Raw genomic sequence first — 11,776 nt, 5'->3', positions numbered from 1 at the left:
GTTGTGTATGATGATGTGATGCTAGATAAACAATCAAATCCAGCCAGGATATTTTCTCGCGGCAGACATAAAAATACAGATGTTATCTATGTTACTCAACGATATACACAAATACCAAAAGTAATCAGGGACAATTGTAATATTTTAGTTGTGTTTAATGGCGTAGACACACACACGCTGCGAAATATTCATCAAACTTGGTGCAGCGGTGACATGGATATAATTAAATTCAGAAATTTCTTTTCACGAGCGCAAGCTACTCCGCATGGATTTATAACAATAAATTTGCACGATCCTAGAACAAGATATCGTGTGGGTCTTGATAAATATTTGGATAAATTAATAAATTTAATTAAACAGATAGCATTGATATAATGAACAACTGTGCGTGGTTAATTCAAGGAACAACAGATAAATGCAACAAAAGGTGTCGTGGAGAATATTGTAAAAAACATAATTATATTTTAAAGAAAAATCCTCATGCTGGTTCACGAAGTTGTGTTGGATGTAACAACGGCGTTAGAGGATTATATCAGATTTGCAAAATTTGCGGTGGAGATCGATACAGAAGTTTGATGAACTATTACAGAAAAAGAAAGAACATAAATCCAAAAATAGAAAAACCACTATCAGAACTTGAATATTACTTGAAGAACAAAACAAAAGATTCCCATGATTCAGATGATGATTCCCAAGATTGATAGCAGCAGAGAGGGTTCGTCTACAATTCTGTTTGGGACAAACAATAATCGTAGACGTGGTATTGACCTCTATGAAGGGTCACTATTTTTTTTGGTCTAAACACAAGGGTGACCATTCCTTTAAGTGGTCTGTTCACCCTCTCTGCTGCTTAAACCATTGGATAGCTTTAAGCAACTGATTTTCCTTTATGAATCAATATCGGCACCACATGTAAACCCACGGGCACCGTTATAATTATTATATAACTCCCAACCGGCTAATATAAATACTTTCACTATATATATATATATATATATATATATATATATATATATATATATATATATATATATATATATATATATATATATATATATCCATTTAGGGCACGAATATAGATAATTGGCATACTTGATGATGATATGAGATCATGTTGGAGTTAAAACGTACAGCGCTTATCGGTCAAATTTCCTCTGTTATAATCCAGCTAATATCAGTGAAGTACAAGTAAATGATAAAGCAGACTTCGGTTGAACCACATTTACCTATACTTTTGAAGGAGACTTTGAAACCTGCACAGTAGACCTCGGTTTAACCGTCGTTACTTATCCAAGGAGACTTTGAAAACTGCACAGTATAATTCAGTTTAATCGTAGTTTCTTTTCCAATGAGACTTGGTAACCTGCGCAACACAAATCAGTTTAACCACAGTTATTTATCCAAGGAGACTTTGAAACCTGTGCGATGCAGTCCTACTTTTTCCTTTCATAGTTGCAAACGTCAAGTGATGAAAAGTCCATTGGTGTCATCGCTATTAACATTCGGTCAGTCTCTCTCTCTCTCTCTCTCTCTCTCTCTCTCGTAATAACTGCTTGATTAGCCGCCCAATTTACTAGTGATCGATCGACGGCTTGATTGATTAATTGGTATATGAATGGTCGGCCTTGATGGCTTGATTAACAACATTACAGGAACATGTGAATTTTATATCAAGCAGTCGTGACCAGAAAATATTTGTTTCCGTTTATTTTGAATCAATAAGCAAAGGCAAATAAATTATTAATGCTAAAGATCACATAATGAATACGCAACAGAGTAATTACACAATAATAAATAGATTAGATATGGTAAAGATTGATACTTACGATCGAATCGACCGCCTGATTGATTGACTGGTAGATGAATCTATGGATAGATACATGTATCGCTCTTGATTGATTGATTGACTGGTAGATGAATCTGTTGACAGATACATGTATCGCTCTTGATTGATTGATTGACTGGTAGATGAACCTGTTGATATATATATATATATATATGTATCGCTCTTGATTGATTGATTGACTTACCAGTTACATTTTAACAAAACAATAGAAACATGTAAATTAAATATTAAGAAAAGGCATATCCAGAAAATATGCTCAGATATATTTCGAAAACGGTAAATGGGGGGGGGGGGGAAATACAAAATAAATTAATAACGATGAGAATAACAGTTAATTCGAAACCGGATTGCTACACAAGATACAAATCTCCATAGGGTTAAGACATAGCAGAGAATTCAGTACAGTATTTTTTTGTCAAAGAGGGAAGGACATTTTCTGGCCAAGAAAGTCCAGGTACAACATAATAAATCATATCATCGCGCTCTGGTGAGATTACTGGCAAAGCGCGGCAGCGGTCAGGAAATTAGATCCGCAAAGATCTTGCAAGCTGTTGCCAGGGCGTGGGTCGAATATCATACGCAGTTTAATGTTTCAACCATTAATGAGGTGCACCTGACCGACTCTCCTTTCTAACGCACGACAAGGCTGGACACACAGACACACACACACACACACAGAGTAAGCGCTGATCGTGTTTGACATCGCCAGACGTTACAAGGAGGTTGAGCTCTTGGTCACAGAAGAGTCTTCCAAAGTCCCAGATGCTCTGGAATTTATCAACAAGCGGGTTATGCTAAAGTGGCCCAAATATACTGCAAGTTGACTCCGACCGGGAGTTCATGGGCGCTGTGTCACATATTTTGTCCAGGGATGACATGCGTGTAAGGCGTGGCACTGTGGAGCGGTTTAACCATACTCTAGTCGAGCGGCTGTTTGTCATCACTTCCCCCAGAAGATATTAATTTCAGGGAGTGAGAGGATAATCGTATGTAGCACCGAGTGGGTTCAGTAACTGGTAGCCGTTTTGGCGACCCTAAATGGGGAGATAACCTTGTAAGTGACCCAAGGTCCAATTTTCAGAAACCTTAGACAAAGTCCCCTCTTCTTGCAAGAGGTGTGTGGGTTGGCGGATTGTACCTTCTTTCAAGGTGTCCGCTTAATTAGGTTCTCGTTATCTAGAGGTTGACCGCCCTCGATGTTATTGCACGGTTCTAGTAAATATTAATATAAGTGGTGAAACTTATAGGTGGAATAGACAGAGATCTGAGCAGATATATAGAACAGACCAACACGAGCCCCCGTACATGTAAACAACATTTTAATCAATTACATAAAACAACTGTGAGAATTCATTACATCAGGAATATACTCTGCTTCTAGAAATAAAACTTTCACCGAATTACAAAACACAAATCTTTTTAAATAAAGTAGCCGATGTGTTTTACTTATATAATTAGTTCATCATATGATCGAGTGAACAATCGAAGTCAGCGCCTTGTACAATTTGCATAACCTGCTTCTCCTGTTCACTCCACTTCCACTGTAGCTGTTCTCGACTTCCCTCTGTCTTGTCTTATTCGGGCCTCAACTCTGTGCGTAACACTTATATTCACAGATACCTGGATCTCAGGATAATACGTATCACTATACGTCTCAGGATACGTCTCAGAATATGCCTCAGAGATAATACGTCACAGGATACATCTCGGAATACGTCTCAGAGATAATACGTTATAGGATACGTATCAGAGATAATACGTCACAGGATACGTCTCAGAATACGTCTCAGAGATAATACGTCACAGGAGCTATTTTCTCCCTTTAAAAAAAATAGAGACAACCTAAATTTTCTGTTGTTTATGATACAGGGGTTTGCATTATCCCCTCTCGTTATCAGATCTTACTATCGGTGCTAAACAGATGCCAAGGCTATCAGTCGGCCCCACATGTCCTATAAGGACCCTAGTTAGTTTAATGGCTAATTCATCACGCATTAACACCACACAGGGCATAACGGTTCCGAGCCAGCCTCAATTTACACAAGTGAATGAATGAAATACATTCTATGCATTACTACGTCATGTTCAGCGAATATACACATTCAAGTCTATACATGCATGAAATCATGTTCAAGACTTAACAACGTTAATTTTAGTCAGTACACACTCAACCGTAACCATACGGGAAATCTTCTAAATTCGGTGAATACACACGGATTCTCGTAACTCATATTAACTAATGTAATGCATGCAATTCTTTACACCCAGTTCTTATGCAAACAAGACGACAAATTCAAACAATTCGTCAAACGTATCTAAAGAAGATTAATGTACGACTTCCTATGCATAAATTCAACACAGTTATACTTCATAAAGCAAATTGATATACGAAGGTAGCAAATAGATTCATGCAAATATAAGTAAATAAATGCAGCAAAGCATTATATATGGGCATCAACAAATTACATGGAATTGTCGCAAATACCTTTGAGCATTCAAGCGTTCCTCGCTTCTACCGCCAAATTTGTTCTTCTGTTTTCCTCGACATCAGTCCTCTTGGACAACAGTTTTACGAGAGGATTTCTCTCATATTTACTCACGACTTATTCTTACACTTGTTTCCGCTTGCAGAAAAGCTTAGACTGATGTGAATTTCGATGAGGACAATATTTAATGCCCAAAGAGTTTCGTGTGAAAGACGCGCCCTTAATTTAGCGTAACCAATCAGAATCAAATATATCTGCCGCCTTTTTCCCGAGGTCAACTTGACCTTGTAGTTTGAGTAACAGTGTCCTGGAATTTTTCATTTCTGACATTTACACTATGGAATCGATGTTAGCTTTTGTCTCCACCAGTCTTCGTTTGGCTAAATAAACGAATGCTTAATTAAGAATAAATTTCTCCCCTCGAAAAGACATTACCGATCATGGCAGTAGGGCTATTTGATATGTACCTGTACCCATAAATCCAATTAATTGCTCTCTGGCCCAAGTTAATGTGTACTTCATAGATCGCCAGAAATTTGCCCCTTCACAAACATGATTCACAGAAGAAACCGTCTGAGAGGTCTGAGACAAGCACACAACAAACGACTGCAATGTTTATGACGCAACCAGTTGGTTGCGAAGATTTACTCCTGCCATAAACACCCTGTAAAATGAAAAGGCATGTATATATGCCACATACCTTGAATGCGAGCCATTGACTCTATGCTAAAGGCATTCACCTTGGTTGGCTGATGTCACAAACCAGATCAGTTGCCTATATACCCTCCTTCGAGCAGAACATAACGACGTAGAGGCTTCGTTCGCGAGGAACTACATATTGTGTCTCAAAGCACGTATATACCAATTGTGGGCATTCTTATCCATGCCCAGACTGAAGAGTTCATTAAAGTACTACGCCCAGGCATGTTGTTGTAGTGTTGTACGGAGGTGGCCGTATGCATGCTTATGTAGCAAGCCATATTTTTAACCTTATTTGTGTGGTACACCCAACCACTGAGGATGGTTTTAATAGTATGCCCAAACTCTTTTCTTTTCTTGAAGGCACTCGAGTCTTTCCTTACATCTGTACTTCAAATGAACTTGGCTCTATATTCCTCTGTGTTGTCAGCTTTCAGTATGGAGTTCATCTTCTGACTGAGGCAAGTAAACTCTGCTACGAGCTACCCCTTGCATTCACCTTAAACTTGCCTACATACATTTTATTTGCAGTACTGAAATTGCATACTTTTCAGGATAAATGCTAGTGTCGTAGATGCAGGCATCTTCGGCTATATCTGGTCCCATTGCTTAGCAGCAGATTGTCGGCGTCTGAACACAGCAGTGCGCATTATCACTGTAGTACAAATCATATATCAGATGCTTGCTCAAGCCAACAAGTGCCTGTTGATCTTTGGTCTAGTCTTTTTGGAAGGTACATCAATAAGGTTGCCTTCAACGATTTTCCTTTAATGGAACGCTGGGTCGGCAACGATGTGGCGCAAATTGTCATCCTGACCCTCGGGCCTTACAGAATCTACCATAATCTCCTTTTTAGATTTTGTATAGCCTTTCAAATACAGAACCGTTATCTCTAAGTCTGACTTCGCCGACGTTCGCAGATCTGTATTCTGCTGTACGAGATTTTGGTCAAAATCTGTCATGCGGTGGACCTTGGTTAAGCACGTCACCAGCCTGATGAAAAGCTGGAGATTTCGGAAATTAACCACATATGACTTCTTTTCCGCTGGCTGGCAACACGTTTCATACTTTTAATCAATTTACCGCCAAGTGTTCTCACTAAAGCACGCTGACAATTGTTGAACCAAGCCTCTGGAACGCTCATGCTATCAGAAGCCAGTGAATAGTCGCAATGTATGTCATGAAGTTCCTCAGGATACTCGATGTCAACTACGCGGCAGAAACCATTAAGTGCATCTGCTGATATTTGTTCGAGTGAGGGAGAGTCGAACCACTTAGATATGCCAGCTGGTAGGGCGTGCATCATGGCCCAGTTGTAAATGATTGTTGTATCGAGCTAGGATATACAGCTTGTTGACTTTCTTCTTCCGTCATTGTCTGGGAACACTGAGTTCCTCGCTTTTTGTTGTTACTGGCGCACAATCGAAATGCTGCTACAGATGGTCTTCATAATGAATAAGTGCATTTTGATGTCTGTCAGTAACTTAAATTTGGTAACTGTGATCTTTATGAGGACGTCCCATTTATTTCTGGGTGCGGTGTAGTAAAGGACCGAGTTGAGCAGTAGTTATATAGCAAGGTAGTACGGAATGACTCGAATAGGTCAACCAGACGAGGCACATCGGTTTTTTGAGGCAGAGATCGTGGTAGTTTACCATATCCTATCGGTATTGTGTCTTCATCACTCTCAAAGACTTTTTTTTAGATATAGCGGCATGAGTTGGCTGCAGGAAGGCTCTATCGGTGAAAGCTGTGTTTCTTTGAAGCTCTCCAAACAGTCCATGTCTTAATAAGGATACACCCCTTTGAGAAACATACGCGCCAATCGCTGAATTCCTTGCTGTGACACTTAATGTCTCCTTTTTTACCTATACTACCAGCTTTTGCCGGCTCCTGATAATAAACTAAAGACATACACTATTGGCTTTTGCCTATAATGAAGCAGTTTTTCGTATGGGCTTCTAATCGGTCAACCCGCCTTAATTTGCTTAGGCTCCGGCAGCAGACGCACTTTTATTTGTATGCAACAGGTCGATGTGTTCCGCAGTTTATCAATGATGCTTCCTTCAGTGACACCTAGCTGGTAAAAGCCTTTTACCAGACGAAGATATTAACTACGATATTAACTATGATAGTTTTGTTGCGGCCTCAAACTTGTCAATGCCTTTCTCCTTGAGAGGAAGGTTAATACCAGTGAAATCAGACATGCCACTACGCTGACGAAACTGCGACACACCGAGGTTAGCACTTGACAGCGGACAGATACCCATCCGTACTCATCAAGCATGTATTCTTCTATGTGCTTTAGTACGGTGACGTTAGCTTTGGGCAACCAGCTGGTCGATCTCAGCTATGAATAGTATAGCAGTATTAGCGTACTGGATATAGTTCTGTACTTTAATGCTGCCTGTTAACTCATTTTTTCGTCGTGAACGTGCTATAGATCTGGTACAGCTTTTTCCAGCTGTGCCGTCAACACGAGGTAAACTTCAAACAACCCAGTTCCATACGTTCCTTGGAGGGTTATATTGTACCCTGATTGCCATTGCTTTAAGAAATGTGAAAGCGGAATGTAGTCTGTGCTTTAACGGTAGAGAGATCTGGGTTGCATGTCCCCAATAAAAATTTCCAACAACACCTCGACAATCAAAGATATTACTTGACTGGTGGAGAATATTAATGGCAACCATGTATAGTCTATTTGTAACCAGACGATATAAACTATCAGACTTAAAGAGCTTGCGCACTAATAACTGGAAAAAGTTCACACACCCTTCCTCTTTACACGGCAAAAAACCGATTTTCACAGCATATTCAAGAAATTTGTTTTGAAATATCAGTCGTTTTCCTTTCACATTCACCGTTTTTCCCACCAGAGTTGTTTTTATTTGCATAAGCAAAACAGAAATAATTATTGCTGAAATCAAGATGAAATGGATAGCATTATTCACATCAGACCACGTAGAAAATACACGCAACAAGTCTTGAAAGGATAGTTTAAGAAAACCAAAATTTGCAACTAAAATTAAAATGCAGCAAAAACCGATTGCGAGGTGCCCTTGATACCTGTAATAAGCCCATAAAGATAACGTTAACCATTTTGTTTCGATTATTACTATGATTTAATTCAGAATGTCTTTGACTACATTCACAATAATCCCAAAATATTGTTAATCCAGTTAATAAGCACTTCAGTAATTCCAATGAATGATTTAGATGATGATTCATCTCAATTTTTTTAAAATTATCTACACACAACTAAACTAATTCTGCACACTGAATTTAAAGTATCAATGAATCATTTTGTTGGCCACAACTTTATATGAAAACCAAAGATACAATAAAATGACCAGGATGTGTGTCAAAAGTTCGCTTCTTGAACATTCTAAGTTTTATAAATAAGGCTTGACCTTGACCTCAGATATTAGTACCAACGTATTTATAATTTACAACCAAGACCAAAATCAGGTATACGCTTAACTGTATCCTCAATGATGGACAATGGTCAAGGACACAATATAAATTAAATATTCATTATATTCACTTATACAATGGAGAGACAGACACATACATGCACACATAAATGCATATAGTTGTCAGGTAGTAAGAAAGGCACAGATTGTTACCAGTTGTGTATATGTCCCATTTGTTTTTTTCTTTCTATTTTGTCGGGATAGCTACGAATAATTGCATTAACATATCAGTCACCCACTGGTCATAATCAATGCAGAATTCAAACATATTCCAAAAGGCACATAGCGATCCTTGTCTCTCCTATTCCAAAATTATTGTTAATCATGTGACAATAAATACCTGATGTACTGACACTAGCTGTGACATTAGCAGCGTTGGGTAAATGTTTAAGGAAGAATAGGTCAATATTAAGCTAAACGATATTTACTTTCAATATTTATTAAATATAATTGTATTGTGGTATGTACATGTATTAGTACGTTTTAGACCTAAATTCACTAATGAGGCACGAATCAATGTCACTGACAGGTTAACTCATTATATACGTTCTCTCCTTAATGCATACCTTTTTGCTATATCAATATAGGTCTATCATTCCCCAAAAAATCAATGTAAACAATAAATAAAGCTTGGATCTGAAAATATCGCAACCTAAATGGTGTATATCAATACCTACGTTACTGTCGCCGGTGTATATCAATACCTACGTTACTGTCGCCGGTGTATATCAATACCTACGTTACTGCCGCCGGTGTATATCAATACCTACGTTACTGTCGCCGGTGTATATCAATACTTACGTTACTGCCGCCGGTGTATATCAATACCTACGTTACTGCTGCCGGTGTATTTAGGAGTCAATTCTGTCAGATAAAGATGAAAAATAAAACTGAAGATTGAATTAAAAAGTCTCTGAATCAATCGTGTATAATCTTTGAGAAATCTAAAAGCAAATTTTGAATAATTATACCCTGAACATTCATTTACGAGGCTTCAGAATGTAGGTCGCTAAGTTCATGATACATACGTAACCCTTATTTACGCACGACATTTTCTTGTGTAAAACGACGGGTTTGGGGAGTTTAAAAGGCGCTCAAAATTCAATTGTACGTTTTATTATTTAAAAAATAACCCATGCCATATGTTGTGATGTTCAACAACGGAACACGTGATGATAGCCGGTCAACTTTGCATGCTGAAAGGTGTCATGCCATTATCTTTCAATTCTCAATTTTTTAAAAAACACCAATTACAACGTGGACAAGCCAGGAAAATTGTTATACTCTATGTACTAAAGCCCACCCAATTAAAACTTTTGATTGACACTTACGTTTTTATTGGACAGGAATCAGTAAAAAAGGAGAAGATATCATACAATAAAATACAGTGACCTCTTTGTTTACAAGCGATGTAATCACTGTGTATAAAGTACTGATACATAAGTTACAGAGCGTAACGTATGTATTAAGACTTAATCCAGAACAACAATGATTATCAGTGTAAAATATGAGTACAATTTAGATCTTCAGTTTAGCTCTACTATACAGTTATTCTTAAAACACAATTAATATTGGATACATTTTTTAATAGTTTAAAAGTGACTATGAATGGCATGAGTATATTTGGTAACTAATCCTTGAAGGACTGGCATACAAATGAACAAATCTTTCGTGCGAAGGTAAATTATAAACAAACTAGGAAAAAAAATTAAATGCAAGGGTAAATTAGAAACAAACGATGCGTGTAAATATTTATTTAAAAAATGAATTAATTTCAGCAATACTCAATACTTAACATGATAATTTCGTAACTTATTATCGATACTTACGTTATTAGACCCCGACCGGTGAAACCGGGGGGCCTGTAGGTTTGTACTGACTCGTTCTTGTCTTATGTTACGTGTTTAGGTTCTAAAACAGTAACTAGAAAAAAGTGAAGACAACAAGCTTTGTAAAATTTAACAAATAATTTTTTTCCTTGGGGGGAAAAAACAAGGTAAAAAGAAAAAAATGGAACTTAGGGTTTTAAGAATCAAATCCAATAATATTCCAAGAATAATCCAAGAATTAAAAATTAGAAGTCCTAATAATATAATGTTCTAAAGAAATCTGAGTTCAAGTCCCAACGAAAATCAGTATAGTGTGCTGTTATGTCTACAGTTCTTTGTTATTCCACAGACAATAATATTCCGGTGTTTTGAATTTTGAATAAAATTCAAAGAAATGTCTTTGTCATAGAATTCTGTATTAGCACTAAAATATTTCCAGGAAAACGAGTTGATCTTTTAGAATCCAAATAGTTTGAATAAAAATTAAAATGTAACTCCAAACTGGTCACAACAAAACGAACACATTGACATCAAGTGTTTTCAAGCCCAAACTGACTACATTCTCTATAAACATCGGTATTAATCATGGCTACTGCGCAATTCCAGTAAAACCAGAATTTCTTAATAGAGGCTGTTTACATCTAATGTCTCGTATTCCCAGTACGACCTTGACAAACACCAATCATTTTACTCCAAGAATAAGATAAAAATAGAAATGTGTTTAACTGAATCACTGGTTTCTGAATTAAGGTCAGGAACTAGGTCAGCTTTAGGTGTTTACGACAATGCACTCAGATCAAACTAATTTCTTAAAAATGCCAAATTCAGTAAGCAAAATTATATTCCTTTAACATGTAATACTTTTTTGTTTAAACTTACAGACAATTCAGTTAAAGCAAATATAAATTGAATCAAATGGACATAACACTTGTTTATATTAGAATGGCCTAAACAACAAAGGAAATACAAAAGGCCCAAAAGGCCTACAGAGAACGCCAGACGGATAAAGGTCCGGTGTTCCTCCAAAAAGTCAATATTATGTGCCATCGTCACAAGTAAGAAGAAAGAGAAGGAGACAAACATGAAAAATAAATTAAGAAACAGACTTTAACGGCTGAGAAAAAAGAAAGAGAAGAATCCAATGAAAGCATAAGTGAACAGATCAGTGGATATGACATTGATATTGTAACAAGAAATGAACAGCAGAATGATCACCTGATAGTAAAGATATCATTTATTACTAAAAGTAACAAAGGAAAATGTTTGCAGATGATCAGGCGTAGGGATCATGCGCATTTCCACAAAAATATAGGTATTCTGAAATCTGATGTTTCAAACCTGAGACGTAAGATAAAGACACAAAATAAGAAAATTAAGCGACTAAGTTAAAAACTCAGACTGTTGACAGCACTAAGGAATTAACACCAAGTAAAAGAGCCGTTG

The 11,776-nt window shown here is 37.2% G+C and overlaps 1 protein-coding gene across 1 annotated transcript in view; it reads left to right on the top strand.

The window, feature by feature from the left end:
• The first annotated feature begins 1,251 nt into the window (after window positions 1–1,251).
• The window catches only part of LOC149796874 (uncharacterized), a 36,573-nt gene continuing 26,048 nt past the window's right edge, over window positions 1,252–11,776 (top strand). Inside the window, exon 1 of the mRNA XM_089960294.1 lies at window positions 1,252–1,505. The gene's annotated coding sequence lies outside the window, so the exon portion shown is untranslated. The remainder of the gene's footprint in view (window positions 1,506–11,776) is intronic.

Source organism: Sinohyriopsis cumingii, chromosome 6, assembly GCF_028554795.1.
Source record: "Sinohyriopsis cumingii isolate HCF-2022 chromosome 6, ASM2855479v2, whole genome shotgun sequence".
Taxonomy (NCBI): domain Eukaryota; kingdom Metazoa; phylum Mollusca; class Bivalvia; order Unionida; family Unionidae; genus Sinohyriopsis; species Sinohyriopsis cumingii.
Note: the sequence above shows the minus strand (reverse complement) of the source record. Positions and strands in the feature narration are given on the sequence as shown.